At 42.4% G+C, this 15,325-nt stretch overlaps 1 protein-coding gene across 3 annotated transcripts in view; it reads right to left on the bottom strand.

The window, feature by feature from the left end:
- Positions 1-3,981, bottom strand: part of UIMC1 (ubiquitin interaction motif containing 1) — a 118,146-nt gene extending 114,165 nt beyond the window's left edge. For 2 of the 3 annotated variants that reach the window (XM_042945789.1, XM_042945805.1), the window contains exon 1: positions 3,876-3,981. The gene's annotated coding sequence lies outside the window, so the exon portion shown is untranslated. Of the gene's footprint in view, positions 1-3,679; positions 3,776-3,875 lie in introns of those variants that run through there. The other variant, XM_042945798.1, reaches the window with a different exon arrangement.
- Between the last annotated feature and the right edge of the window lie 11,344 nt (positions 3,982-15,325).

Below are 15,325 nucleotides of genomic sequence, written 5' to 3'. Positions count from 1 at the left end.
AGATCTAAAAAATGAAAAACATCCCACGCTCAAAGATCAAAAGATTTCATATGGTAATACTCTTTAATATTTTTTTTTAATTTTTTTTTTTAACGTTTATTTATTGTTGAGACAGAGACAGAGCATGAACGGGGGAGGGGCAGAGAGAGAGGGAGACAGAATCGGAAGCAGGCTCCAGGCTCTGAGCCATCAGCCCAGAGCCCGATGCGGGGCTCGAACTCACGGACCGCGAGATCGTGACCCGGGCTGAAGTCGGACGCTTAACCAACTGAGCCACCCAGGCGCCCCTATTTTTTATTTTTTTAATGTTTATTCATATTTTGAGAGAGAGTGAGTGGGGGAGGGGCAGAAAGAGAGGGAGACACAGAATCTGAAACAAGCTCAAGCTCTGAACTGACAGCACAAGAGCCCAATGCAGAGCTCGAACTTACAGACCGTGACATCATGACCTGAGCCCAAGTCGGACACTTAACTGACTGAGCCACCCAGGAGCCCCAAAGATGGCAATACTCTTTAAACTAACATATCAATTCAATACAATACCTAATAAAATCCTGGTTCATTGTGTGTGTGTGTGTGTGTGTGTGTGTGTGTGTGTGTGTGTGTGTAAATCAACAGGCTGATTCTAAAATTCACATGGCAATTCAAGGGTCCCAAGATAGATATTTTTAACTTTTTTAATTTATTTATTTTTTAGAGGGGGGAGGGGCAGAGAGAGAGAGGGAGGGAGGGAGAGAATCTGAAGCCGGCTCCACACCCAGCACGGAGCCCAACGTGGGGCTCAATCTCACAACCCTGAGATCATGACCTAAGCCAAAATCGAGTCAGATGCTTAACCAACTGAGCCACCTACGTGCCCTGATGATCCAAAAATATTCTTAATTAATCTTCATAAAAACCTAAGAAGTATATATAATTATTACTAGGAAGCATAAGTACAGAAAAGTAACTTGTCCAAAGTTACAAAGCAGGCACTTGCAATTCTGTCACCTGACTCCAATACCCTATAACTTAATCTTTACACCTCTTCTAACTAAAACTGCTACCTAATATATGGTATGCACACATAAATATGTGCTGAATGAACAGCTTAATGTATATATTTAAATTATTAAATACTACAAAAAGGCATAAAAGGATAAAATTATTACAGGTTGAATAGCATAGGTAAAACCTGGATGTCGGAATTAGTTTGAGAGAATTCTCAAGGAATCATGGTGCCCCAGGAAAACATCTTATATGGAATAGCTTTCATCTTATTAAATGTTTTCTGTACCCTAGAGTTATTTAAACAAAATTGCTCAAATCTGTTATGAAGAATAGCTATACCACCAAATATATGTATTTCTTAAAGATGAGTAAATAAAAACCCTTTTCTGTAGCAGAGAACCACCTGTAGTCTCAAAGTGTGTTTTCAAAGAATTAAGCAGATAAGAGATAGGTAAGAAGCATTAAGTAGAGGCACCCCACAGATACAGACTCCAAAATTCAGTGCTTCATGAGATGTAGCCACTTTGCTCCACAGTAACTCTAAGAGTAAAAACAAGGCATTGGTTGGCCAATTTAATTTTTTTAATGTTTATTTCTGAGAGAGACAGAGCGTGAGCAGGGGAGGGGCAGAGAGAGAGAAAGAGGGAGACAAAGAATCTGAAGCAGGCTCCAGGCTCTGAGCTGTCAGCACAGAGCTGGACTCCGGGTTCTAACTTGTGAACCTCGAGATCATGACCTGAGCCGAAGTTGGATGCCCAACCAACTTAGCCACCCAGGTGCCCCACTGTTTGGCCAATATAAACACACAGGCCAACATATAGCTCAGTTAACTATTTATTTAAGTTGCTACCCTTCAAAATAAAGAACTCACTAAAATAATGGCTTATCTTCAATTATTTGAACTGAGGCTATAGAATGAATTACCACTAACTGTGAAGGAAAAATAGAGCCTAGAGGCCAAAAGCCTCATCTTAATTATGACAGGAACAAAATGTCTCTAAAAGAATGTACAAGCAGTAAAGGTGTTGCAATAATGAGACGTGGGTTTTTTTATTATTATTATTTCTCACGTAGCTTTTTTTGGTAGTGTCCTTGAAAATCTCCAATTTGGGATACTATTTGTCATTTTCTTTAAGCACATCTATCATCTTTATCTATCTGAAGAACAATCACTGAAAATATAATTTTAAATCTTGACATTCTACCTACCAAACCTGCTTTGAAAGCTTAAGGACACAGGGACCTTAACAATTCTTTATGAATGACTGACTATAAGTTATTAAGTCACTATTCAAGAAATGTGGTACCAACCTCTTTATCACCTGATTTCACAGATTGTTTCCTTGTTTTAAAAAAAAGGTAAATGGGGGCCACTGGTTGTCTCTGCCCAGCCTCCAACTTTGGCTCAGGTCATGATCTCACAATTTGTGAGGTGGGGCAGAGCCCAATTTCGACCTTCTGTCTCCCTCGCTCTCTGCCCCTCCCCCACAGACATACACTGTCTCACTCTCTCAAAAAGAAATAAAACATTTTTTAAAAAAAGGTAAATACCTTTACAAACACACACACACACACACACACACACACACACACACACACTTATTCTTTATTCTCGGCCTCAGGATAAGTGTGTAACAACAAACTCCAAACACATTTTGAGTAATAATTATAGTTATTTATGGAGTCCTGGGACACTATTCTTGGTACCTCACATACATTATAAAGGTTATCTTCCCAATAACTATATGTGGTAGGATTCACTATTTTACACTATTTATCAGTAATCATTATTTTAACGATTTTTATCACTATTTTAATGTTTGTAAACTTACTCAAAATCAAACAATTGGCAAGTTCCTAGGTTGGTAAATGGATATGTTGTGAACTGCAGCTCGATATGCCTGATTCCAAAAACACATTCTTTGATTCATCTACAAAGCACTAGCTCCCGACAGAAAAAAATACAGAAACATAAAACTTTCACTTTTTCCTGGAGATTACTTATATCTCAGTATGATACAGTGACTAAATACAAGAACATTAGGCTGGATTCAAAACAGCCCTACCACTTATCAGACAGGTTACCTCATCTGTAAACTTAGAATAGTACCTATTTCATAAAAGTGTCGTTAAGATGATCTATAAATGTGTACGTGTAACAAGCTTGAAACACTGTCATCATACACAAAGAAACATCAGTTCCGTTAGAGGGGAAAGTGGCAAACAATAAAGATTTCCAAGGAACAGATTTTTTTCTGAGCAAATAACTAATCACTCCGCAACTGAACAGTAGCCTGGCCCGGGGGGGGGGGGGGGGGGGGGGGGGGGGGGGCAGCGGAGGGGCCCGGTGGCCCTAGCTCCGGTAGAGGTCCGGGCTGTGGGGCCCCGTGGGGGGGGCACGGCGAGGACTGAGCTGCCTCCCGGGGAGTTCAGCGTGAGGAAGACGCTTTCGAGGGACGGGCGGGGTCAAGAGCCCATCGTCGGACGAGAAATAACGAAGGAGTGCCCAGGAAGATAAAGGCCGCACCCCCCCGGCGCGGGGGGGGGGGGGGGGGGGTCAGGCCTGGCACCTGAGGGAGGAAGGCCACCACCGCGTCAGGAGGCGCCCAGCGAAGTCCCTACGGCCCACCCTGGTGTACCAAAGGGCCCCACTCTCGCGTCGGGAGGCGCCCGCATCCTGTGTTCCCACCTCGGCGTCCAGAGATGCCCACCCAACAGCCTGAGGGGCCACCTCGGCGTCTGGAGAGATCAGTCCCTGCGCCGAGAGGGCCCTACCCAGCGTCAGCGGCGCCCCTCGGGTGAAGAGCGGGCCGCGGCCCCCGTAAGAGAAAGGAGGAGGAAAGAAGAGGGCGGGCTGGAGGTGTGTGGAGGCGGCAGGTACTCACCGACCGGCCGTCGGCCCTCAGCCGAGCCCCTCCCCCGGGACGCTGCGGGTCGCGAGCGTCCGCAGCGCGTCAGGAGCGCGGGGCCGGCGCGCGCGCAAAGCTGAGGCACCGCGGGGAGGAGGGGAGGAGTCGCGCTCTTGGGCTGGTGGGAGCGCAGGCGCCGGCGTCTGGGGACGAACCAATCCGCACCGCGGGGGGAAGCGGCTGCCAGGTCGTACCACTGCACGAGGGCTGGGGCTCGCCAAGAGTGAGTCGGATTTGAGCTTGGAACACAGGTCTTGCCCTCCCGGCGTTTTGCGGTGTTCTCTTTCGTTGTGTCATTTTTTTTTTACACGTTGAGGGAAACCAAAGGGTAACAGGCGCTCGAAACACTGCAGTGAACCCCTTCAAAGTCTTTTCTGCCACACCAAACCTCCTCTGGCCCTTTCTTTTCATGTAGAATTATATTGAAATTTTCTGTTCATATGACCACTTGAAAACTATCACCTGATAGTAAATGTTACAATCTGATGGTTTTGAGAAAGGGAGGGAAACTGAGAAACAGAAACTCTTAGGTAACGTGGAGGTATAAAATTAGAACAGCCACTTTGGTGAAATTTAAAATGTATGTTTTATGACCCAGCAACCTCATGTCTAGAAAAATCAGAAAGAAACTCCTACAGGTGTGAACAAGAAGACAGATCCATCTTCGAGCCTGCTTCCTTGTGAAAAATGTAAACAGAAATGTGCAATAAAACAGGAATAAAACGTGATATGTTCCTACAATAAAATACTGACAACAAATAAAACTAATAAGTGAGTCCTATACTATCAACATTTAATAGCTCATAAGAGTTATAAATAGCAACATACCAACAAATATGTGCACTGTGAAATGGATTTAAAATACAGTGAAACCTTAAACTGGGAGTAACTTGCTCTGCAAGTGTTCTGCTAAACAAACATCTCTAATAAATTTAGCAATGTCTTCCAATACAAGTTGTACATGATGCTAAATGTCATGTGATCACAGCTGAGCCAATGGTTCTTTTCTCTCTCTCTTTCTCTCTTTGATATTGTGGGTGATCATCTCCCATGCTCAGATGTTCTGTCTAAGGCCTTGGTGTTTGGCAGAAATTAGTGATTTTTCAAAATGTTGGAAAGTGCCCACAACTGGCACTAGTGTATTTTTTGTCACTTCAAAGCACCTATAGACAGTCCTTTGCTTTTTCATGCAAGGGTAAGTTTAGGAATGCTTTGCTTCATTCTAGGTCAGGCTGCCTGCAGATATAGACTCCTTCCTCTGCTGCCTTATTGCCAGTTACATTAAATACAGTATATTACAAGAGTAGTCAACATCCTTACAAGCATATACAATGGCCCCCATGCAGAAAAAGGTTGAAAAGAAAGGCGGTAGGAAGAAGGAGATGATTGTGGTGGAAGTTAAGAAGTAAATCATTGAGAGGTAGAAACAAGGTATGCTAATGGCCAAAATTGCAAGATTTTATAACTCTACGTCTGCATCTTACCCCCAGAGGAAGAGGAAGAGGCTGAAGAATCCCTCACTTTAAATGAGATTAGGGAGATGTGTAAAGAATGGGAAACAATGCAAAATTTTGTAGAAAATCACCACCTGAATAAAGCTGTAGCAGTGCAAGCAATGAATCTGTTTAACGACAGTGCAAATTTACATTTCTACGAAATACTAAAAAGGAGGCAAAAGCAAGTGTCATTGGATAGGTTCCTTGTTAAAGTTGCACGAAAAGAAAAAGATTCAATTGAGCCAATAGGTAGAAGTGATTCCGTTAGTGATAGTGAAAGTCATCCTATACAATAACTCTCCTCTCTCTTATCTCCCTCACACCAGCCAAGGTTTTCAAAAAGTAAGTGCAGGTTGATTTATTTGTCTTTTGTATTTTCTTTATTATTTTGTACCATATTGTAGTAGTGTAATCATTTTTCTGTGAATATTTTCCAGTTGTGGAACAAACCATTTGAGTTTCCATTATTTCTTATGGGAAAATTCACTTTGATATGTAAGTGCTTTGGATTATAAGCATGTTTCCGTAACAATTTATGCTTGCAAACCAAGGTTTTACTGTACACAGAATCACAGTATATAGTGATTATGGGAAACATATGTGTGTAAGTTATAGAAAATGAACTAGATGGATATGCAGATAAGCACACTAATAACATAAGGGCAGGAGGAGGAGGTGGAAGTCGGGATGGATTGGAGAGGGGGATAAACAGGACTTCAGATAGATTTGTCACGATTTCTTTTTTTAAAAAAGAAGAAACCTAAAAATAAATATAACAAAATGTTAACAGTTGGGTAATGGAACTAGTTACATTATTCTTTTTTTTTTTTTTAACATTTATTTATTTTTGAGACAGAGAGAGACAGAGCATGAACGGGGGAGGGTCAGAGAGAGGGAGACACAGAATCTGAAACAGGCTCCAGGCTCTGAGCTGTCAGCACAGAGCCTGATGCGGGGCTCGAACTCACGGACTGTGAGATCATGACCTGAGCCGAAGTCGGCCGCTTAACGGACTGAGCCACCCAGGCGCCCCTAGTTACATTATTCTTAACATTTTCTGTAACATCTAATTCTGAAATATCCTTTTCTTATCCTCCCAAGTCACACCTCCAACTGATCCTCCAAAACCTAGCTCAACAATTTCTTCCTTTGCCTTCTCTAACCCTGATGCTGAAAAGGGCCCTTGGGTTCACTAAATAGAAATTGACAACAGGTCAAATAGGAGTTACAGACAAGGCTTTATTGGGGCTTATGCTACAGCACAAGGAAGACAACACAAAGGAAAGAATCTTCAGGTAGCTCCCCAAAGAGAGGTCAGGGAGAGCTTTCAAGAGGCTTAGTCGGGTAAAGGGTAATGGTTAAGCATGGGGGAGGGGGGTGGAATTCTTGACACGTGGGAACTTAAAGGCCATGCTCCTTCAAGCCTTGCATATCTAATTAGCTTGTAAAATCTGCATCCTTCGGTGGGATTTTTAGTATTATAATATAAGTGTGAAAAGCCCATGAAAGTCTGTGTTGGTGTCCATCTTAGCACAGACTGGTTTTATCCAGTCTTCCCAGTCTTCATAGTTGCCTCCCTCCTTTCTGTAAACATCTTGTTTCCACATTTCTGCAAGTTATACTACTCAGTAGGCATAGAATTTCAGCTTTTCTTTTTATGGAGACAGCCAAGGAATGCTGGATTTTGTCGTGAGGATTGAAGGGACCTGAGTTTAGTCCCTGCTCTGTTTCATTTCAGGAGACTCATGAATCTCAGATTAGACAACTGCTGTTAGAGACCTGAGCCAGAGCTTACAATATATTATTAATTTAGGTCAAGTACATAAAACAATCACAGACTTTGCAAACAAAATACTGCCAGCCCCCACCAAGAATGAGGCAGAGAGGGCAACCCCTCTACAAGTTAACCCAGGAGATCAGGTCCTTCTTAGAACTTGGAAAGGAAACTGCCCAGAGAACCAACTGTTGCCTAAATGGAAGGGTCCCTACAGAGCAATCCTGGCCACTCTAACTGCAGTCAACTTACAAGGAGTCCCTAATTGGGTACATCTTTCCAGATTGAAATTCCTTTCTCCTGAATATCCACAGGCCTATCCAGAAGACCTAGAATCATGCTACTCCTTTGAGCCTTTAGAAGAGTTTAAATATCTATTCAAGAAAATGAATTTATAGCACATAAATAATGTGGTGGCATGGATTCCTATTTACAATCTTTGTGGCCATAATTCTGCTTGCCCTCTACAGCTGTGCTCAACCCGACTCCCACCCCACCAGAGAAGCACCTTCTCTGTCCCTTTGAGTCTAAAAGGAGAGGCTCCATTACCAAAATGTTCCTCCTGAAAGAGAAGGAAAAACAAGATAAAAACAGAGAGGGAGGCAAACCATAAGAGACTCTTAAATACAGAGAACAAACTGAGGGTTGCTGAGGTGTGTTGGGTTGGGGGGATGGGCTAAATAGGTGATGGGCATTTTAAGAAAGCACTTGTTGGGATGACAACTGGGTGTTACATATAACTGATGAATCACTAAATTCTACCCCTGAAATCATTATTACACTATATGTTAACTAACTTGGATTTCAATACAATTTCAAATTTTTTTCAAAAATGTTCCTCCTGTTGACTCTAGTCATCTTCCCAGCTAATCTGATCAAGGGTCAACGGCAAGGAAATTCCCTTGTTAATACCTCTAGACTCAAAGCTTCAGGAAATAATCTTTATAATTGCTTGATCTGTTATAGGCACCCACAGACCAGTCCACAGTTCACACTCATTTTTCCTGATGGGCAATCTTTCAACTTCTCCTTTTTCTTTCACCAGGGTAAGCTATTCAACCCTCAAAGTTTGCATAATAGAAAATGGAACTTGGGGCGCCTGGGTGGCTTGGTCGGTTGAGTGTCTGACTTTGGCTCAGGTCATGATCTCACAGTCCGTGAGTTCGAGCCCCGCGTTGGGCTCTGTGCTGACAGCTCAGAGCCTGGAACCTGTTTCAGATTCTGTGTCTCCCTCTGTCTCTGCCCCTCCCCTGTTCATGCTCTGTCTCTCTCTGTCTCAAAAATAAATAAACGTTAAAAAAAATTTTTTTTTTAAAAAAGAAAATGGAACTTACGCATGTATCTATATAACTCCTATGGTAAACTTAACTTGTCAAGTTCCAGTCCAGTCTACATCGTGCATGGCCCAGGGATGCCAAACTATCGTCTATAATGTCACTATACCAAATAACCAGTGATCTCTGACCTTTCAATAAAGTAAAATTAAAAGATAATACCCTTCCAAGAGGTCAACTCATCCCCCAACTGTAATAATTCAAATAAACTCCCCAAAAATTAACTCTAGAAGCAATTTAATTCTAGCATTCCCAACAAAGCATGTATACTACCAGGTTCCCATTTTTTTTAAATGTGGAATTCAGCCACCCCCAACTTCCAAAACTCCCTCAGACGGTACATATAAGCTGCAACTGGTGGTAGCCTACCCATGTATTTCTAACATATACCACCAGGGAGAATGTGCCATAGATAGCATAACTCCAGGTGGAATAACTATATACCTGCTACAACATAAATGCCAAGGTATGCTATTGATCTAATCCTCGTGGGAACTGGAGCCACTATAGAGCTGGTATACCCTTGGGGAGGCTTCACTTACCATGAAGTGACTTGAAGAAATCTCACTTTGACCTTGGAAGGGTTGTCTACAAATAGAGGAGAAAAATCGTAGGACCTTCAAGAATCCTTGGTTTCTCTAGCAAATGCTTTTCTGAATAACAGTTTAGCCTTAGATCATCTCCTGGCCAAACAAGAAGGGGTCTGCCATTATTAACATAACCTATGTAAATAACTATGTGAATATTGAAGCAAATATAAGAAACATCTATAAGCAGGCATCCTGACTACATCAGTACATCCAAGGGACAGACCCTAACTATATATGGTCAACAATCAAAATTGCCTTCTTCGGTCTCTCTTGGTTCTTACCTTTTCTAGGACCATTAATGGCCATCTTGCTGCTACTTATTTTTGGCACCTGTTTAACCTGTTAGTAAAGTTTGTATCTTCTAGACTCCAGCAGTTTCAGGTCAAGTTGATGGTGGCCCAGGGAATCCAGCCCATCCCAATGGTAGAAGACCATAGAAAACCTGAGTCCCTATAAATAGTCAGAATAGGGAGAGGTTTTTTACACGTCCAGATTAAGGACAACAGCCCCCACTCGGCAGGAAGAAGTTTCAGAAGATGAGATCTTCAGCCCCTTCTCCTTAGGAATAAGGAGAGTAAAATCTCTGGAGAAATGAGACAGCAAGAACTAAACTCAGCTCCCTTCAATCCTAAATGCAAAATCCAGCATTCCTTATCTGTCTACATAAAAAGAAAAGCTGAAACTCCATGTCTCCTGAGTAGTATATCTTGCAGAAATGTGGAAACAAGATGTTTACGGAAAGGAAGAACTCAACTATGAACACTGGTGAAGACTGGATAAAACCAGTCTGTGCCAAGATGGCCACCAACACTGACCTTTCACTGACTTTTCCCCTCATTATAATACTAAAAATCCCACCCAAGGGTAGAGATTTTACATGCTAATTAGGCATGCAAGGCATGAAGAAGCATGACCTTTAAGTGCACAGGTATCAGAAATCCCCACCTCTACATACTTAAACATCACCCTTTTCCCAGCTAAGCCTCCTTAGAGGTTGGTATCATACTTTTTTGGCAACTCCACCAGGACCCCAGGAGGTCTTCTGTCCCCTGTAGGAGAGCATCTGGGACCCACGGGGAGGGTGGCTGGACGAAACCCCTTCATAGCTGACTAGAAGCTGCCTGAACCTTTGCTTCACTGTCACAGTGCTAGGTAAGTCAGCCTCCAGCATCCCAGGGTTCCCACTACTTCATTCAGGCAATGCTTTACCCTTTGCCCTTCCTTTCCAATTTCCTTCCCTCCTCCTTTAATCTCCCTCTCCTTTTCCACACTCTTCCCCTTCCTTATACTCAACTAATGGGCATGGCCACAAGACAGCTACAGCTTAACTTTTCTCACCCTACAGGCTGAGAACATGATCTGTTTGGTTGTTACCTAACCAGCAGAGGTGGGAGAGGCTCACTTTATACCAAGTAGACCTTGGTCAAACAGTCTGTCCCTGAGCAGGGACAAGTGAGAGTGGAGGAATTAGCCTCACACCATATAATAGCTGGAAGTCTGATAGCCACAGGAAACTTTCTCTTTTTTTCTCTCTCCTTTCTCCTTTTATTCCCTGGTTCCAAGTTGTCTGAATAGACACCCATAAGGGATGCAGTGAAACAGCTGATTCCCCTGGTCTAATCACCCCAATGGGCAATGGACAGAGTGCCTCCCTCCACTGGCCCTTGCTTGGCTTCTTTCTTTTCTTCTCGCTTTCTCCTTTTGCTTCTTCCAGCTCCCTCTACTCTGCCCACTGCCCATTTTCATCCTGGAGACTCCTTGTTTTTTACCCTCTTTAAAATTTCTTGATAGTTCTCAGGTGTAGTCTGGTGGCTCAATTGGTTAAGCCCCTTAACCAAAAAAAAAAAAAAAAAAAAGCAGTAGGAGAGGCAAAAATCCCATGTGCCCACCCTGGCAGGCAATAGGTATGCAGTAGAGGGGTTTCTTTCTTCTTTCTTCTGTCTGATATTAAATCCAGAGATTGCAAACTGGTAACCACACAGGCCTAATGTGGCCTACATTTGTGTTTAAATCAAAGTGTTTTTTGGGGTGCCTGCGTGGCTCAATCAGTTAAGCGTCCTACTTCAGCTCAGGTCATGATCTCGCAGTTCGTGGGTTCGAGCCCCGCATCGGGCTCTGTGCTGACAGCTCAGAGCCTGGAGCCTGCTTCAGATTCTGTGTTTCCCTCTCTCTCTGACCCTCCCCTGCTCATGCTTTGTCTCTCTCTGTCTCAAAAATAAATAAAACATTAAATCAAATTGTTTTAAAAAAAATTTTTTTTTAATTTTGTTTATTTTTGAGAGAGAGAGAGAGCGAGCAAGCATGAGAGGCAGAGAGACAGAAAGAGGGAGACACAGAATCTGAAGCAGGCTCCAGGCTCTGAGCTGTCAGTGCAGAGCCCCACACAGGGCTCGAACTCACAAACTGTGAGATCATGACCACAGCCAAAGTTGGACGCTTAACCGAATGAGCCACCCAGATGCCCCATAAATCAAATTGTGTTATGACTCTTGGTTTCTGCTCAGGTCATGATCTCACAGTTCATGGGTCAAGCCCTGCATCAGGCTCTGCGCTGATGATAAAGAGCCTGCTAGGAATTCTCTGTCTCCCTCTCTTTCTCTGCCCCACACTACCTCTCTCTCTACATGAATAAATAAACTTAAAAAAAAAACAAAAAACACTTCTTGGTACTTCTACCCTCTCTGTCCTGTCTGTGGGGAGAAGAGGTGTATGGGCTTCTCTGTCACTGAGCCAGTCAAATTTGTCACCCAATTAGATCTCATTGTCTTCTGTGAAGACTGTACACTATACTAACACAGACCTGCAGAGGGAAGGGCATTGCTTTCCATGCATTTTATTACCCAATCTACTCTAGACATTAGGAGAAAAATTACAAAAGTTAGAGGCCATCCCTCAGACTCCACTGTCAACCTTGGTGGAAGAGGCCTTCAAGATCCATAATAACAGGGACAAGGCAGAAGGAGCTAATAGATATAGAAGATTGGCCAAAAAGACACAACTTTTGGCTGCCCTAATTCATCTACCACTTCCAGATGACCTTAGGAGACCCAGAAGACCAGACAACTGACAGGGAATTGCCAACCTGGGATGGAACCAAGGTAATTACTGCCAGAAGCAGGGACACCCAAGGAAAAAGGAATGCCCTGAGCACCCTGCTATGGGATGCCCAAGGGCAGCCCTGGCCAATCCCTGCTTCTTGCTAATATCTTGAATGAGAGTGCACACACCAGTTAAGGAGACCTGAGACCAGTCCCAGTATAGTTCCCCTGCTTGCTTCCTCAGCTGCTGGGACATTTAATCACCCATGGTATACTGGAGTTATCTGCTGAACGTATTTATCTCTTTTATGAGACTTGTGAGCTTTCTGAAGACATGATCTGTATAACCCCAGCAAGTAGCAAAGAGCCTGGCCAAAAGCAAACACTCAATACATGTTGATTGAATGGAACTGGGAAGGGGGAGATCAGAAAAGATTTCAGTGCAGGGCCAGAAAGTTCCATTTGGAGCATCTTACTTCAGACCAGCCATTGATAGGCAGCCTCCAAAATGGCCCTCAATCATCCTGCTTTCTGGAATTCACTCTCTTAAGGGTGGGCTATACTTACTAACTCACTTTTAAAAAATATATAATAAGGCAGAAGTAATGGGATGTCATTTCCAAGACTAGGTTATAAAAAGACTAGGTTTCCTTCCTGGGCATTCTCACCCTTTGCATTTGCTCACTTTGGGAGACTCCAAATGCCATGTCATGAGACAGTCATGTGGAGAGACCCATGTGTGGGAGAGAATTCCACTACTACCAATACCCCAGCCCCACAAGGTGACAGCTTAACTACAACCTCATAAGAGACCTTAAGTCAAAGGCACCACCTGGCTAAGCTATACTCAAATTCCTTACCCACAAAAATTATATTAATTATTTGAGCCACCAAGTTTTGTGGTAATTTGTTATATAACAACAGATAACTAATACACAGCTTAGAAGAGGAAAAATTAGAAAATAACAGGGTGAGAGCTCTGATCATATATACCTGGAAAGTATTCAACTTCTGGACTTTCTGTAATGTGAAATACTAAGCATCCTTAATTTTATATCAGTATGAGTCATGTTTTGTTACTTGCAGTAAAAACATCCTAATTGATATAGTTCTGAATGTCCAGCGGTAAAGGAATGATATATCACATAGTATAGTATATTCATATAATATAATAACATAAAACAATTAAAAGAAGTGAACCAAATCTGCATGTGTCATTATGGAGACATCTCAAAACATGATATTAACTTTAAAGAGCAAATCGCAGGATGATGCAAGCTCTGGGAGAATAGGGACTTTATTCTGTGCATTGCTGCATCCCCAGGACTTAGAAGACTACCCAGTACCCAGCACAGATGGGAGGAGAATGAATGACACTCTCAGCATGATTCCACTTATGTGAATACAAACTCTTATACAAATATCACATTTTTTTTTTTAAGTAACAGATACATGTAGAAGTATTTTCATAGGCCTGGGAGGATACTTGGATACATAATGAGCATAAAGTATAGGATACTTCTGAAAAGGGAGCTAAACATCTAAAATTGGGATCAAAGAGAATTTTACCATATCCTTTATGTCCTGATTTTATTTTTATAACTATTGTGTGATTAAAAATGAATGAACTGTAGGGGTGCCTGGGTAGCTCAGTTGGTTGACTTCGGCTCAGGTCATGATCTCACAGTCCAAGAGGTTCAAGCCCAGTCTCAGGCTCTGTGCCGACAGCTCAGAGCCTGGAGCCTGCTTCGGATTCTGTGTCTCCCTGTCTCTCTGCCCCTCCCCTGCTCACACTCTGTCTCTCTCTCTCAAAAATAAAATAAAAACATTAAAAAAATTTTTTAATGAATAAACTGTATATTTTTTAATTTTATTTTTTATTTTTTAAAATTTACATCCAAATTAGTTAGCATATAGTGCAACAATGATTTCAGGAGTAGACTCCTTAGTGCCCCTTACCCATTTAGCCCATCCCCCCCCCACAACCCTTCCAGTAACCCTCAGTTTGTTCTCCATATTTATGAGTCTCTTCTGTTTGTCCCCCTCCCTGTTTTTATATTATTTTTGCTTCCCTTCCCTTATGTTCATCTGTTTTGTCTCTTAAAGTCCTCATATGAGTGAAGTCATATGATTTTTGTCTTTCTCTGACTGACTAATTTCACTTAGCATAATACCCTCCAGTTCCATCCACATTGTTGCAAATTGGCAAGATTTCATTCTTTTGACTGTCGAGTAATACTCCATTGTGTGTGTGTGTATATATATATATATATATATATATATATATATATACCACATTTTCTTTATCCATTCATCCATCAAGGGACATTTGGGCTCTTTCCATACTTTGGCTATTGTTGATAGTGCTGCTATAAACATGGGGGTGCATGTGTCCCTTCGAAACAGCACACCTGTATCCCGTGGATAAATGCCTAGTAGTGCAATTGCTGGGTCATAGGGTAGTTCTATTTTTAGTTTTTTTGAGGAACCTCCATACTGTTTTCCAGGGTGGTTGCACCAGCTTGCATTCCCACCAACAATGCAAAAGAGATCCTCTTTCTCCACATCCTTGCCAACATCTGTTGTTGCCTGAGTTGTTAATGTTAGCCATTCTGATAGATGTGAGGTGGTATCTCATTGTGGTTTTGATTTGTATTTCCCTGATGATGAGTGATATTGAGCATCATTTCATGTGTTGGTTGGCCATCTGGATGTCTTCCTTGGAGAAGTATCTATTCATGTCTTTTGCCCATTTCTTCACTGGATTATTTGTTTTTTGGGTGTTGAGTTTGATAAGTTCTTAATAGGTTTTGGACACTAACCCTTTATCTGATATGTCACTTGCAAATATCTTCTCCCATTCTGTCTGTTGCCTTTTAGTTTTGCTGATTGATTCCTTTGCCGTGAATAAACTGTATATTTTAAAACAAAGTAATCACCAGAGACCTTTTAGTGATTGCTGCATCCAAGTTATCTAATGTTTCTGTGCTAATCTCTCCTTCTAAAGCTTCTCTTGCCATTTCTGCGTAGAATTTCTTGTCAGGTGGCTCAGTCAGTTAAGTGTCCAACTTCGGCTCAGGTCATGATCTCACAGTTTGTGAGTTTGAGCCCCATGTCAGGCTCTGTGCTGACAGCTTAGAGCCAGGAGCCTGCTTTAGATTCTGTGTCTCCCTCTCTCTCTGTGCCCCTCCCAT

The sequence above is a fragment of the Panthera leo genome, chromosome A1 (assembly GCF_018350215.1).
Source record: "Panthera leo isolate Ple1 chromosome A1, P.leo_Ple1_pat1.1, whole genome shotgun sequence".
NCBI lineage: Eukaryota > Metazoa > Chordata > Mammalia > Carnivora > Felidae > Panthera > Panthera leo.
The sequence above is the reverse complement of the archived record's forward strand: the minus strand, read 5'-3'. Positions and strand labels throughout refer to the sequence as shown.